The sequence below is a fragment of the Phodopus roborovskii genome, unplaced genomic scaffold, assembly GCF_943737965.1.
Source record: "Phodopus roborovskii unplaced genomic scaffold, PHOROB, whole genome shotgun sequence".
NCBI lineage: Eukaryota > Metazoa > Chordata > Mammalia > Rodentia > Cricetidae > Phodopus > Phodopus roborovskii.
The window spans coordinates 18570609-18585985 of NW_026126459.1; the positions used below are offsets into that span (position 1 = coordinate 18570609).

At 37.2% G+C, this 15377-nt stretch overlaps 1 protein-coding gene and 1 non-coding gene across 3 annotated transcripts in view; one reads left to right on the forward strand and one right to left on the reverse strand.

The window, feature by feature from the left end:
* Nucleotides 1-15377, forward strand: part of Tmem117 (transmembrane protein 117) — a 435767-nt gene that overhangs the window by 316752 nt on the left and 103638 nt on the right. The gene's annotated exons all lie outside the window — the stretch shown is intronic.
* Nucleotides 5361-5464, reverse strand: LOC127226239 (U6 spliceosomal RNA). The gene has a single exon (XR_007834854.1). It is a non-coding gene; the product is annotated as a U6 spliceosomal RNA (small nuclear RNA).

A 15377-nucleotide genomic window follows, 5' to 3' on the forward strand; every position in this document is an offset into this window, starting at 1 on the left:
CTTATATATGAATCTGTTTACACACTTTCCCACTTATTTGTTTGAACATGACTTCATACCACCTTAATCTTGATGAATACTCTTGACTGGGTCATCTTAAATGTATCATTTCTCTACCTTTGATGAATACTCTTGACTGGGTCATCTTAAATGTATCATTTCTCTACCTTTTGGTATCCCTTTATGTTAAGCTCACTGAAAGTGTATGTACTATGTCCTTCCCTACGTAGCTGTTCTTGGTGACTGTTTCCTTTTTCTGTTTTGCAATGATATCCTTAGATGGGGATTGTGTAAAAAACGAAGCTGTCTGGAGGAGGGAGGATAGATGGCTCAGTGGTCAAGGGAACTTGGTGCTCTTGAAGAAGATCCAGGTTTGGATCCATCACCCATGTGGCTTGCTGTCATCTGTGATTCTCCTTCCAGGGGATCCTATGCCCTCTTTTGACCTCCACGGGCATTGGACGTCACATGGTGCACAAGCATACATTCAGGCAAAACACACCTAAAATAATGTTTTAAAAAAGACAAAAAATATTGCTTAACATACTTGGGATTTCTTGAGATTATTGAAGTATAAGTAGTTTCACTCTTCATTTTAGAAATTTCTTAGTTTCTATCTTTTCTTGGTTCCTCTCCATCAATACTGCTATGTTATTCTCACCCACTTTTCTATTAGGAACAAATAGGATTCACACCAAACCCTTTTTTGTGGTTTTTGTTCTTCTCCACTCTTCTTCGCCCCACCTTGTCTAGCCACACTGTTCTATTAACAGCTTCTCTGTAATCTTGTAACTATTAAACATTTCTGTTTTGTTTTATAAACTTGCCATCCATTATTGTGTACAATGTTAGATACATTTCCTTACTTATTTCTACTTTTATATTATATAACTGCTAACACCCAGTGAGAAACACACTCTCTGTTGCCCTCTGCCTGCATGCCATCATGATGGATAAAACCTCTGAAAATGCAAGCCACCACAGTTAAATGTTTTCCTTTATAAAAGGTGCCATGGTCATGGTGTCTCTTCATAACAATAGAAACCCTAACTAAGACACACTTTATAGTGTTCTTCAATTCTGAATTTCCTTCAAAGTATAATATTTTGTAACATTTTGTTAATCATGGAATTCAGACATGGGATATCTCAGATCATTGTTTTAATACTAACACAATGTGGCTTTGATTATTACAGCTATTTGGAACAACTTGAAGTCAATTAACATGATCCCTAAATATGCTCTATGAACCTGTAGCATCTCTTCATTCATTTTGTCTACATTTCAACAATGTCTTAGAGCCCTTTGTCAGATGTAGGATTGGTGAAGATCTTTTCCCAGTCTGTGGGCTGCTGTTTGGTCTTGTCCACAATGTTCTTTCCCTTATAAAAGCTTCTAAGTTTAAGGAGGTCCTATTTATTAATTACTGATCTCAGTGTCTGTGCTCCTGGAGTTATGTTCAGGAAGCAGTCTCCTATACCAATTTGTTCAAGAGTACCTCCTACTTTCTCTTCTAAGAGGTTCAGTGTGGCTGGATTGATGTTGAGGTCTTTGATCCATTTGGACTTGAGTTTTGTTCATGGTGACAGACATGCCTCTATCTGTAGTCTTCTACACACCCTCATCCAATTGTGCCAGCACCATTTTTTGAAGATGCTGTCCTTGCCCCTTTGTATAATTTTAGCTGTTTTGTCAAAAATCAGGTGTTCATAGGTGTGTGGGTTAATATCAGGATTTTCAATTCAATTCCATTGGTCTATTTTTTGTGCCAATACCAGGCTGTTTTCAGAACTATAGCTCTGTAGTAGAGCTTAAAGTCAGGGATGGTGATGCCTCCTGAAGTTCTTTTATTGTACATGGTTGTTTTGCCTATCCTGGGTCTTTTGGTTTTCCATATAAAGTTGATTGTTATCCTTTCAAGGTCAGTGAAGAATTGTAGTGGGATTTAAATGGGGTTTGCATTGAATCTGTAGATTGCTTTTGGCAAGATTGCCATTTTTACTATGTTTATCCTGCCTATCCAAGAAGAGCATGGGAGATCTTTCCATTTTCTGGTATCTTCTTTAATTTCATTCTTTAGAGCCACAAAGTTCTTATTATATAGGTCTTTTACTTGTTTGGTAAGTGTTACCCCAAGATACTTTATGTTGCTTGTGGCTATTGTAAGGGGTGATGTTTCTCTGATTTCTTTCTCTGTCTCTTTGTCGTCTGAAAAAAGTAAGGCTACTGATTTTTTTGAGTTTATCTTGTATCCTGCTAATTTGCTGAAGGTGTTTATCAGCTGTAGGAATTCCCTGGTAGAGTTTATTGGGTCGCTTATGTAAACTATCATATCATCTGCAAATAGAGACAGTTTGACTTCTTCCTTTCCAATTTGGATCCCCCTTGATCTCCTTTTGTTGTCTTATAGCTTTAGCTAGAACTTCAAGTACAATATTGAAGAGATATGGAGAGAGAGGGCAACCTTGTCTTGTTACTGATTTTAGAGGAATTGGCTTAAGTTTCTCTCCACTCGGTTTGATGTTGACTGTTGGTTTGCAGGATATTGTTCTTATTATGTTTAGGTATGTTCCTGTTATCCCTGATCACTTCAAGACCTTTATCATGTAAGGGTGTTGAATTTTGTCAAAGGCTTTTTCAGCATCTAGGGAGATGATCATATTGTTTTTCTTTTTCAGTTTGTTTGTTTATATGGTGGATAACATTGATAGATTCTCATATGTTAAATCATCCCTGCAATCCAGGCATGAAGCCTACTTGGTCATGGTGGATAATTTCCCTGATGTATTCTTGGATTCAGTTTGCCAATATTTAATTGAGTATTTTTGCATCGATGTTTATTAGGGATATTGGTCTGTAGTTTTCTGTCTTAGTTTTGTCTTTGTGAGGCTTGGGTACTAAGGTTATTGTGGCCTCATAAATAAGAGTTTGGTAAAGAACCTTCTGTTTCTATTGTGTGGAACAATTTGAGGAATATTAGTATTAGTTCTTCCTTGAATGTCTGGTAGAATTCTGAACTGAAGACATCTGGCCCTGGGCTTTTTTTGGTAGGAAGGTTTTCGAGGACTGCTTCTATTTCATTGCAGATTATAGGTCTATTTAAGTTGTTCGTCTGTTTTTGTTAATTTTGGTAAGTGATAGTTATCCAGAAATTTTTCCATTTCCTTTGAATTTTCAATTTTTGTGGAATACAAGTTTTCAAAGTATGACCTAAAAATTGTCTGGATTTCTTCTGTGTCCACTGTTATGTCCCCCTTTTCATTTCTTATTTTCTTAATTTGCATTTTTCTCTCTGCTTTTTGTTAGTTTGGATAGAGGTTTGTCTATCTTGTTGATTTTCTCAAAATACCAACTCTTTGCTGTATTGATTTTTTTGCATTGTTTTCCTGGTTTCTATTTTGTTAATTTCAGCCCTCAAATTGATTATTTTCTGGTGTCTACTCCGCCGTGGTGAGTTTGCTTCTTTTTGTTCTAAGGTTTTTAGTTGTGCTGTTAATTCTCTTATGTGACTATCCTCTGTTTTCTTCATATGGGCACTTAGTGCAATGAACTTCCCTCATAGCACTGCTTTCAAGGTGACCCATAAGTTCGGGTATATTGTGTCCTCATTCTTGTTGAATTTTAGAAAGTCCTTAATTTCTTTCTTTATTTCTTCTTTGACCCAGATGTGGTGCAATTGCACAGTGTTCAGTTTCCATGAGTTTGTAGGGTTTCTGCGATATGTGTTGTTGTTGAATTCCAACTTTAAAGCATGGTGGTCTGATAAGATACAGGGGACTATTCCTATTCTCTTGTATCTGTTGAGGTTTGTTATGCTAGAATGTGGTCGATTTTAGGGAAGGTTCCATGTGGCACAGAGAAGAAGGTATATTCTTTTGTGTTTGGATGGAATGTTCTATAGATGTCTGTTAAACCCAGTTGAGACAATAACTTCTGTTAGTTCTTTTGTTTCTTTGTTGATTGGTGGTCCTGACTAGTGGTGAGAGTGGTGTGTTGAAGTCTACCACTATAAGTGGGTGAGATTTTATGTGAGGTTTGAGTTTTAGTAGTGTTTCTTTGACGAATGTGGGTGCCTTTGTATTTGGGGCATAGATGTTCAGAATGGAGACATTGTGGTGATGGATTTCCCCTGCAATGAATATGAAATGACCGTCTTCATCTCTTTTTATTCATTTTGGTTTGAAGACTAACTTGTTAGATATTAGGATAGCCATAACTGCTTGCTTCTTGGGTCCATTTGATTGGTACTTTTTCCAAACCTTTACCCTGAGGTAATCTCTGTCTTTGAATCTATCTTTGAATCTTAGATGTGTTTCTTGTATGCAGCAGAAGGATGGATTCTGTCATTGTATCCGTCTCTTAGCCTGTGTCTTTTTATAGGTGAATTAAGACCATTAATATTGAGGGTGAGTAAGGACCATTAATTATTAATGCTTTTTTGCTTTAGATTTGTTGTTGGAAGTGGTATTGTGAATATATTTGTTCTGCTTTATCCTAGGTTTTTGGTATAGTGGGATTATCTGTTGCCTGTGTCTTTGTGAGCGTAGTTAATTTCCTTGGGTTGGAGTTTTCCTTCCAGAACTATCTGTAGGGCTGTATTTATGGATATGTATTGTGAAAATCTGCCTTTGTCATTAAATATCTTCTTTTCTCCATCTATAGTGATTGAGAGTTTTTCTGGGTGTAGTAGCCTGGGCTGGCATCCGTGGACTCTTAATGCCTATAGAACATTTTTCCAGGACCTTCTGGCATTGAGAGTTTCCATGGAGAAGTCAGGTGTAATTTTGATAGGTCTGCCTTTATATGTTACCTGTCCTTTTTCCTTCACTGCTCTTAATATTCTTTCTTAATTCTGTATGTTAGGTGTTTTGATTATTATATGTCAAGGGGTCTTTTTTCTTTTGTCCAGTCCATTTGGTGTTCTAGTATGCTTCTTGTACTTTCATGGGTATGTCCTTCTTCAGATTGGGAAAGTTTTCCTCAATGATTTTGTTGAATATGTTTTCAGCACCTTTGAGCTGGGCTTCTTTGCCTTCTTCTATGCCTATTATTTTTAGGTTGGCCTTTTCACTGTGTCCCACATTTCCTGGATGTTTTGTGTTAAGGATTTGTTGGATTTATGATTTTCTTTGATCAATGAGTCTATTTCCTCTAGTTTATCTTCTCTGCCTGGTTCTCTCTTCCATCTCTTGAATTCTGTTGGTTATGCTTGCATCTGTAGTTCCCGATCATTTGCCCAATTTTCCTATTTCCAGCATTCTTTAGGTTTCTGTTGTCTTTATTTTCTCTCTTTCAGTTTTCAAGTCTTGAATTGTTTCCTTCACTTGCTTAATTGTTTTTTTTTTTTTTTTTTTTTTTTTACAAATATAGAATACTTCACAAATTCGCATGTCATCCTTGCACAGGGGCCATGCTAATCTCTGTATTGTTCCAATTTTATTATATGTGCTGCTGAATGGAGCATGAATTTCTTTATTCTTACTGCCTTTTTGGTTGTGTAATCTTTAGATTTTCCTATAAAGCAGATCATGCAATCTTCAATCAGATTGATGTAAGTTCTTTTCCCATTTGTGTTCAATTTCTTTTGCTCTGTGTGTGTGTGTGTGTGTGTGTGTGTGTGTGCACATGTATGTGTGTGTATTTTTAGAGGCCACATGGAGATATTGGGTATCCACCTCTCTCACCATCTGCTTTTTTATCCTTTGGCTATAGTCTCTCACTATACTTGGGGCTTGCTATTTTTTTCTGTACTGTCACATACAAAGCTCCCAGTTATACCAATATTTTCCCCAACACCTATCTATGAGCTCTAGGGCTACTGGATCCTGTTGCTACACTCAACTTTTTACAAGGAGATCCAAAATCAGGTGTCAGGTATTCATGCTTGCACAATAGTGTCCTTACCACAGAGCCATTTTCCCAGCCCTATTTATTTATGTATTATACCTTTATATTCATATATTTTTCTCATTTTACTTAAAGAAAATATTCTGTGTGACAACTAAAAGCATTGACAAGGACACTGGTTAGTATGGTGAGAGATCTTCGATGGTATGTTGACGATATATCAGAAAGAGGGCTAGCAGGAATCTGATCTGATCAGAATATATAACATTGTTAATCAAATATCTGCTTGGCTTTAGAATAAGGATACCTGTTGTATGGGCTTAAATGAAAATGGCACCATAGGCTCATAGGGAATGGTGCTATAAGGAGATGTGTCCTTGTTGGAAAGGAAGTGTGTCACTGTGGGTAGATTTAGAGGTTTCAAATGCTCAAGCCAAGCCAAGCCTAGTCTCTCTCTCTGCCTCTCTGTCTCTCTCTCTCTTCATGCCTCCTGATCCAGATTTAGGACTCTCAGGTCCTTCTCCAGCACTATGTCTGCCTGCACACCACCGTGCCCTTCTTTTCACCAGTATGATAATGGACTAAATCTCTGAGCCTATTAGCCAGCCCAAATTAAATACTTTCCTTTATAAGAGTTTTCATGTTCATGGTGTCTCTTCACAGCAATAGAAACTCTAAGACAGTTGTCTAGGAAGAATATGCTGGGTACAAATGTATATTATATTCATATAATTCCATATATCCATCATCAAAACTATTATATGCAAACCTTGTGGAAACTGCTTTTACTCATCTTAATTACACCAGACATTTAAAGTTTTTTATTTGATTACTGTCAACAAGGAGATGAATAAGTGTCTGGGTTGAGCTCAGAATCTCAAGCCAAGTCAAAATTCATAAACATTATTTAAATACATCTTATCTTGTTGAATTATAGATGTAATTCCTAATTATTTAATTCATAATGAATTATGGATGTAAGCATGGAGTCTTATACTGCTACTATCTAATGTGTACATCGTCATTTCTAGGCCTGTTTATAAATGACCCAAAGAAACATTTAGTTGTTCCTGTCTTAGATATTCTGTTCTGTTCTATTCTTATGACCAAGTACTTGACAAACAGCATCTTCCAGTGACTGTTCAATGGGGCATCAAAGCAGAGAAAGCTTGGCTGTAGGACCATGGGATTTCTGATTGCATAATATCTACTATCTGGAAGCAGAATACGGACAGGAAGTAGGACCAGGCTGTAAAACCTAAAGGCTTGTCCCCAGCATCTTACTTCCTTCAAAATCTCTAGCTTTTAAATGTGCTATAGCTTCCGAAACATGGCCACCAACTGGAGAACAAGTGTTCGAACACAACTTTTGGGACTACTTCACATTTAGGTCACAAAAATCTCACAAATAGAATTTTAAAATATGGTCTTCTTGGTTTTTTTTTTTTTTTTCTTTCTACAATAGACTATCTGTACAAAGAAATGCATCTGTGGCAAGAACTGGAATCTGCAAGAATAAACATTAACATATCCACCGCATTTGTTCTTAAACTGTCTGGTTTTGCATTGAAAAATCTATGTTAGATGCTTTCCTCTAGGTTTGTACATAAGTTTGCTTCACATCGTGTTTTAAAAAGCAAATTCAGAAAAGGACATGGAGCACCATCATTTTGATGTGCCTTTTTTTTTTCTGTTAACAGGGAATTTAAGTGACAGCAATATAAGTGGAAACTTTTCTGAAAACATGCTTTCCTTTTAATCTATACACAAACACAATTAGTGTTCAGGTCAGAAAGTGGAGAGGCATTTATAGGATCAATCATTTTGGGTTAAGGAGTAGGCACCCTGCAAGCTTACTAATGGAATGGAAATAATGCCTGGAACTGCTCCAAAGAGTAACTGTCTCTGTGGAGCAATTAAATATGAATGAAGAATGTTTGCTGAGAAGTTCAAACACATCAACGGGGTTTATATTTTTGGCTTAATTTATTCAGCACCTTCCAGTGAGCTGATGCTTGATGGCCTGAAAATGTTTCAGGATCCTATATCTACTGCATTCCGTGCAGAGTTCTGTCTGCCAGCCATCAGAAACACTAGCTATTTTCAATCATCTTGAGAACTGCAGGTAGAAGAGGGACAGTGGAAACTGGGCTTAGAGTTCAGTGATGAACACCACTTCAGCAATAGATCCAGTGGTGTTAGGCTCATATTGGGAAATTTCAGCCCATTGATGGAATGTGTTTGCCCACCTTCATCTCTGCTCACAGCAGTAGGATCTAGACCAACTACCATTCACTTGAATTATTACTCCAGTTTGTATATTCACCAAGAGAAACCTGTCTTTCATATCATTTCTGTGTGGTAGAGTATAATATTACTGATTTAGTCAATGATAAAAAAGCACCAGGGTGAGAAAGCAACCATATGTATTATGGTGGCCTGAATATATAATAAAGGGCTGAGGTGATTATACATATATATGTATATATATATGAAGCACACACACACACACACACACACACACATATCCTGGTACTTGTGTATAAGATACATAGAAGTAAAGGTATTTGATATTGAAGAGGTATTACTCATTTTTCTGTGGAGTTATATTCAGATGTATGAAGTAAAACACTTACCCATTTTTTAATTTGGCATTGTATCCAGGGATTATAATTAGCAAACAACAAGAATCTATTAAATGGGCCAGAAGTCCATATGAGTTCAGGATCTGAGAGTCTGAGAGACACATTTATTGTGGCACATGGCCTGACACTGTCATCTCTTTTAGAACACAGTGGTATTGGAAGAGGGTCCCATTCTTAAAAGAAATGACATATCTTAGGGTTGCACTACAACACACAGATATTCATCTCTGAAATAGGTTTACAACAGTATTAGAGGAAAAGCTGAAACATTACTGTAATTTTACTTGGATTGGAGATGAAAACAGGTCCCCTAAAATGAAAACTTGAAATTCCAGGGAGGCATGTAAAAGGGAGTAATTGACACCTATGTTATGACCAATTCAGGCCACTGTGTGCTGGGTCCCTGAGGTTCTTGTTGAATGTGTTTCTTCTGCCATAGGAATCTTCATGGTCTGTGTTCTATTTTACCCTCAATCTACACTGTTTCATTAGCACACCATGTGCCTTCTCTGGTGGCTTAGATCATACATACCTTTGCTGACATGACTTTTCCTCCATTCCTTAACTATTACAATCTACTAAGAACCAAATATTCAGCAGAAATGTGCCCATCCCTGTCAACCTTTTAGTGATTCTTCCTCTAGATTTTCACATCTCTTGGTTTATTATGACAATGCAGATAAGTTTCCTGGTACTTGAGTTTGTTACATGGGTTTAAACATTGGAATAGAATCTCCTTTGGGGCCCCCATATTTAAAGCTAATGAAGTAACACTTCATGGTGGATTTATCAATAATGGCTATGTAATAAGAGAATAAAAGGTAAAGAAAGGTGGGGCAAAAGAAAGAAATCCACTTTATATTGAGCCCCTAAATTTGAAAAAGGGTACTGTTTGGGCTTTAGTTGACAATGACTAAATACCCAGGATTACATTACTGCATATATAATCTCCTATCAAAACACTTGTAATAAAAAAGTAAAATTTTAAAAACTGATAACCAAAGCTCAATGAGAAGGATATGTGTAGAATGGGGAAATATTGGACAAATACGATTTACTTGTAATTTTGTGAACTAAAATGATGGCATTGGCTCCAAAACCAAAACACGCGATGAGCTATGCTAAAGTCATTATTATGTTTGGAATAGAAGTTCAGGATGATAACGTTAAATGTAACTTTCTGCTGTGTGTGCTGCATTTGCTCTGCCTACAGGACCACTGTCTTAGTTAGGGTTTCTATTGCTGGGAAGAAACACCATGACCATTGTTATGATAAAGCTTGTGGGGAACCTTGGGGGATTCCATGGCTGGCAAGGGTGACCAAGGAGAAGGGGCAAACATGCCAGGCAGACAGGGCTTAGTGAGAAGTTTTATTAGTAAGGGAAGGGGGAAGGAAAGAGAAAAGAGGTAAAGAGACACAGAGACCACAGAGAGGACAGAAGAGAAGAGGGAGGCAGAAAAAAAAAGGCCTGTTTGCCCCAGGGGAATAGCAGGAAAGAGCTAGAAAGGGAGGAGCAGGACAGAGAGAAAAGAAAGAGAGCATAAGTGGGTTGGAGTCTTTTTTTTAAAGGGGTCCTTTGCACCTATGGGCAGACTATGCAGCCCTGGAACCCTGAGCTCACCAGAGTACTGCCTGAGTGCATTCTGCCAGGTGACAGGGCAGGCCAGCATAATACCTGAATCCTTATAACCATGGCAACTCTTATAAAGAAAACATATAATAGTGGTGATGGCTCATTTACCATTTCAGAAATTCAGTCCATTATCAACATGGTGGGGAGCATGGCAGCTGGGAGTATGGCAGTGTGCAGGCAGCCATGTTGCTGGCTACATCTTGATCAGATGGCAACAGGAAGTGAACTCAATGTCATACTAAGGAAAGCTTGAGCAAAAGAGACTTCAAAGCCCACCCCCACAGTGACATACTTGCTCAACAAGGTCCCACCTACTTAAGTAAAGCCACAACTCCTTATTCTACCCCTGCCGCTGGGATTGTTGAAGCCAATTATATTTAAACTACCACAACCACCTTAAGTAGAAATGAGTTCCCCATGTCACATAGCTATACCCAGAAGAGGGCCAAGGAAGGATGTTTAGTCTTTGTGAGTTTCCCCAAGCTGGGACCCCCAGAGCAGAGATTCCAGATTTCAGATATTGGTTATAATGTACAAATGTACCTCAGGGAAATGCTCTGAGAGACTCCTGAAAATTGGAACCCAATGTTGAAAATGTGGTTGCTGAGTCAGCAGCTGGCTATCCATGGTGTTCCTTGTTTAGTTCATGCCAATCTCATGTTTCTTTGAGACTTCCCTTACCACAATTAGAAAATCTGGGCATGGAACGATATGATACTTTACTCAAGGTCATACACAAGTAAGTAGAGCAACCACAATGAAAAAAAACCAACGTGACTTCAGACCATTCATAAAAGCTGATGTGCTGTGTTTGTAGTTCCCAGGGTGAACACAAGTGCATACACACATCTATGACATACATGTTTTCACTCACAGCTTAAAAGAAAGTCACACACACACACACAAACACACACCTTTAGTCATAATTACAAAGAGAAAATCTCTCTCTCTCTCTCTCTCTCTCTCTCTCTCTCTGTGTGTGTGTGTGTGTGTGTGTGTGTGTGTTCTAATGAACCTGGGCCACTGACTGAACCCAAGTAATACTTCAGATCCTGGGGGCATTTCACAATACATCGTGAGAGATTTTTATCTTTAGTTATTTTACAGAAAAAAAAAAAAAAACTAGTTTTGGCATCATTGTTATCTGCAGTTTTATAGAAAACTTTCCATCTTAAATACATACATGTACAAATATATACGTCATCATACATATATGTTTATGTTGCATGCTATGTAGAAACATAAGTGCCTATACATGCATATATATATATATATGAACTTCTTTTACATGTTGATTATATTTATGCACTTTAAAATTCTTTCCTAAAGTATTTAATTGACACTCTTTTGTCAATTATATGAAATCCCATTATTATACTTGAACTACTTCAGTGTATTTAACATAGACCCAAAACGTCATATTTTAACCTTTTAAATAAGAAGAAAGGAAAACTGTCCACTTACATGTTTCAACAAAGCCAAATCTCATTTTTTGTCATAGTTCTTTGTTTATCCTAGTCCAGTATCACAAAATGAAATTTCAAATAATACTTGGATATTTCCAGAGAATTTTAATTTGAGTAGAATTTTTCCACCTGAGATTACCATGCATTGTTGGAGTTTATATCAGATATTGCATTTGTTAGGAATATAATATTTTCAAATTTAGTATGCTGTCACAATCCTTCTCCCAAGTAATTTAAGAGTATAGTTAAAATTAAATAATGTGAATTTCTGTTTTACTTGATTTGTTTATGAGGATAGCATTTTTTGAAATAATATTGTTTTAAAAGGTCAATGTTTTACATCATCTAATACACCACTATTCCTACAGATTTAACCATCCCAGTGGTGTTGACCATGTGTTTGGCTTTAAGTTTCCTTTAAAAAAGATTTATATTTAGGTACATTTTCCACAGGCTGCCTAGTGCATACATGACACCTTCTTCCTTCCAGGTTCATGATGGGTCCTTGCTACCCAAGTCAAGTAGTATTTCCCCAAAAAGAAAGAAAGGATTTGTGTAATATTTACTATATAACAACTATGTTGGATATTCTTGGTTTTCAACTTGACTACATCAGGAATTAACTAAAACCCAAGAGGCTGGGTACACCTATGAGAGTTTTTTTTTTTTTCTTAATTACATCACTTGAGGTGGGAAGATAGACCTTTAATCCAGGTATTTAGGGGTGGGAAGACCCACCTTTAATCTGGGCCACACCTTCTGCTGGCAGCCTATGTAAAGGACATGGAATAAGGGAAGCCCACTCTCTTTGACTGCTTGCTTTTGCTCTCACTCTCTCTGGTGAGTCCATTTCTTCATGGGAATTAGAACCTACTTTGGGATTCTGGCATATATTGAAGACTAGCTGAGACATTCAGTCTGAACAATTGCTGGACTCTTGGATTTTCCATTAGTAAGCAGCCATTGTTGGATTAACTGAACCATAGTCTGCAAGCCATATGTTAGAATATATGTATTAGAATGTGTGTGTGTGTGTGTGTGTGTGTGTGTGTGTGTGTATTCTGTAATTTTTGTTTCTATGAAGAACCCTGACTAATACAACATTTATATACACATTAATTCTTAAACTTCTCAAGTATCCTGGATACTAAATCATAGAAGAAACTATATCATGGACAAAAAAGCTAGAGACTAGATAGTGGTGCAACCATATGAGAAAGTTTCCTCTTATGGTGGCCTCATGTCCTGATACTCTAGGATCAGTGTCTCCCATTTGAGCTGAGCCCATTCATCTGCTTGTTTACCCACCACATAGCCCTTCCTTTTCTCTTGCCCTATCTCAGCTCTACTTGTTTGCTGTCCCATGCTATTTTGGGCTTGATGTTCCATCTTGGACCTAGGTCTCAACACAATTCCTTCTCTTTGTAACTATTTCTACTAGTGGCAGGACAGTGCCTGTCCTGTCCTCAACTACTTGCTAGGATTGTGTCCTCAAAGGAGCAATAACTTAGAATTATATTTGCTACTACCATCAAATTTAAGAATTTTCCTCTGTAAAGATTCAATTGTGGCCAGAATTTCCATTGAAATCGGAGCAAATTACATTACAGATTTTATTGTAAACTACTGTTCTGGGCATTCTAAAATTAAATCAGCCACTCCCAACTAGGTCCTGCTGAATACTCTCATTTCTAGCTCTACAAACTGGAGCATAGCATCATGCAGGAGGTTTTTTTGCACATCTTCTTTACAGTATAATAAGATATATAATATTTATGAGGAAATACCATACTTATATTTTAAAATAAAGTATATACAGTACACAATCTGCTTGGTGGTTGAGATGGAATTATTTCTACCATTATCTTTCTGATTTCATTGTTGTAAGATATAATTTTGTTAATTTTCAGTCTCTTTTAGAATAATTGTGATCATATATTTAAAACAAACAGACTAGGGAAAGCAGGATTATTAATACTTATTACCTCTTCAGAACGATTGAACACAGTATATTATTATTTTATGTTAGAAAAGTAATTATCATTTTTCTAGTAATTTCTTCATTTTAGCTTAGCTTTGAATTCATTTCTGCAGGTGCTGTGCATTGTGAGTAAGCAAGAGCTAGGCATTTATGAGCAAAATACATCCATATTATATTTTTTTACATTTGTCATAGCATTAATGGGTGTGTGTGCATGTGTCTGAGTGTGTGTACATGGGTGTGTGTATGTTTGCATACATGTGTTTGCAGGGGTATATTTATGTATGTGTGCATAATCTGTGCATGTGTGTGTATATTTGTGTACATAGGTGTATTATATGTTTGTGTTTATACATATGCACATATATACATGTGTGTAGACCTCTGTTATTAGTCCATGAGTCAGTCTCTTGTGGTATAGTGCTGTGTTTGTCAGGCTAGCTAATCCATGAGTACCTGGGAATTCTCCTGACTTTGTCTCTCATTTTCCCTTAGGAGGTCTAGAATTAGACAAATGGTTCTGCCATGAGCCTTACAAAGCCACCGGACATTCTAATTCAAGTCTTTATGCTTGCATAACAAATATTTTTACCACTGAGCCATCTCCCAAGTCCTGTGACATGCATTTTACACTTGTTCATACAGAACCCAGAACTTAAAGGAATCCCCCATTCCTTCCATTATGGTTTCAAAACTTTGTGTTCATATTTTCATTTTGACATTAGTTCCTGTTATCATCAGCTACACTGCCTATATTATACAGATAAGTGCACATTTTGTAATGTCTGCTTTGTTTCTTTCATGAGTTCAAAAAATTGCAGTGCCTATAGCTGAATCTGAAGTTTCATTCACTTATACAATTATTTTCTTCTTCCCTCATGGCATATGGTGTATATTCTAGGGAAATAATTTTAACATTAAGGCATCACCAGGGAAAAAAGATTATAGAGTGTTTTGACGTTTCTTTTATTTAAACTCTTATAGGAGAAAAAAAAATCAACCTTGTTAGATGAAAGATTCTATATTTATTCAGTCTTTTGAAGCAACATTAAAAATGAGTTCAAAACATTTGTAATTACATTTTACCTTGGAAAGCTCTTCATAGTTCAAGAAATATTGTGCCTTTAAAGGCAGCTCAGTGTAGAAGACACATTTCTGTGAGAATCCTGTACAGACATTGTCCCACAAGCTGCTGGGGTAGTAAGGGTGAATATTGAGACAGCCAGCTGACTCCTTCAGAGGTTGCAGTTACCTGTATTTCTTTACATACGAACTTCTTTCTGCATACAGGCACTGAACCCTTCACATATGTCTTCTTCTTCTCCTCCTCCTTCTCCTCCCAATCTACAGAGATCCACAAAATTCCCATTCCCAGCTGGTACATCTATAACACAACTCCTAACCATGGAACATCATAGAAGAGATGGGTGTAAAGATCTTAAGAGCCAGAGAACCAGGCTCACTACCGCAGGGATGCTGCTGCACTCATGAACTCTCAACAATATTGTTACCTAGATAATGCCTGCATAATGACAATACCCATTGACATGCCAATGAGGAAAGCAAAAATTGTACAAGGCCCCACCTCTTGATGAAGAGCTAGAGGTAATAAATGGCTTCTGAGAACACTCCGTCTTCTATGGGGATGAGCTCCCTGGTAGGTTAGATAGGTTACGCTATCCTAAGTGGATCAGTTCTAAACACACATACATAAGCGTAATACTAAATGGACTCAGGTGCTCTGTGTGTGTGTGTGTGTCTGTGTTTGTGTGTGTGTGTGTGTGTGTGTGTGTGTGTGTGTCTG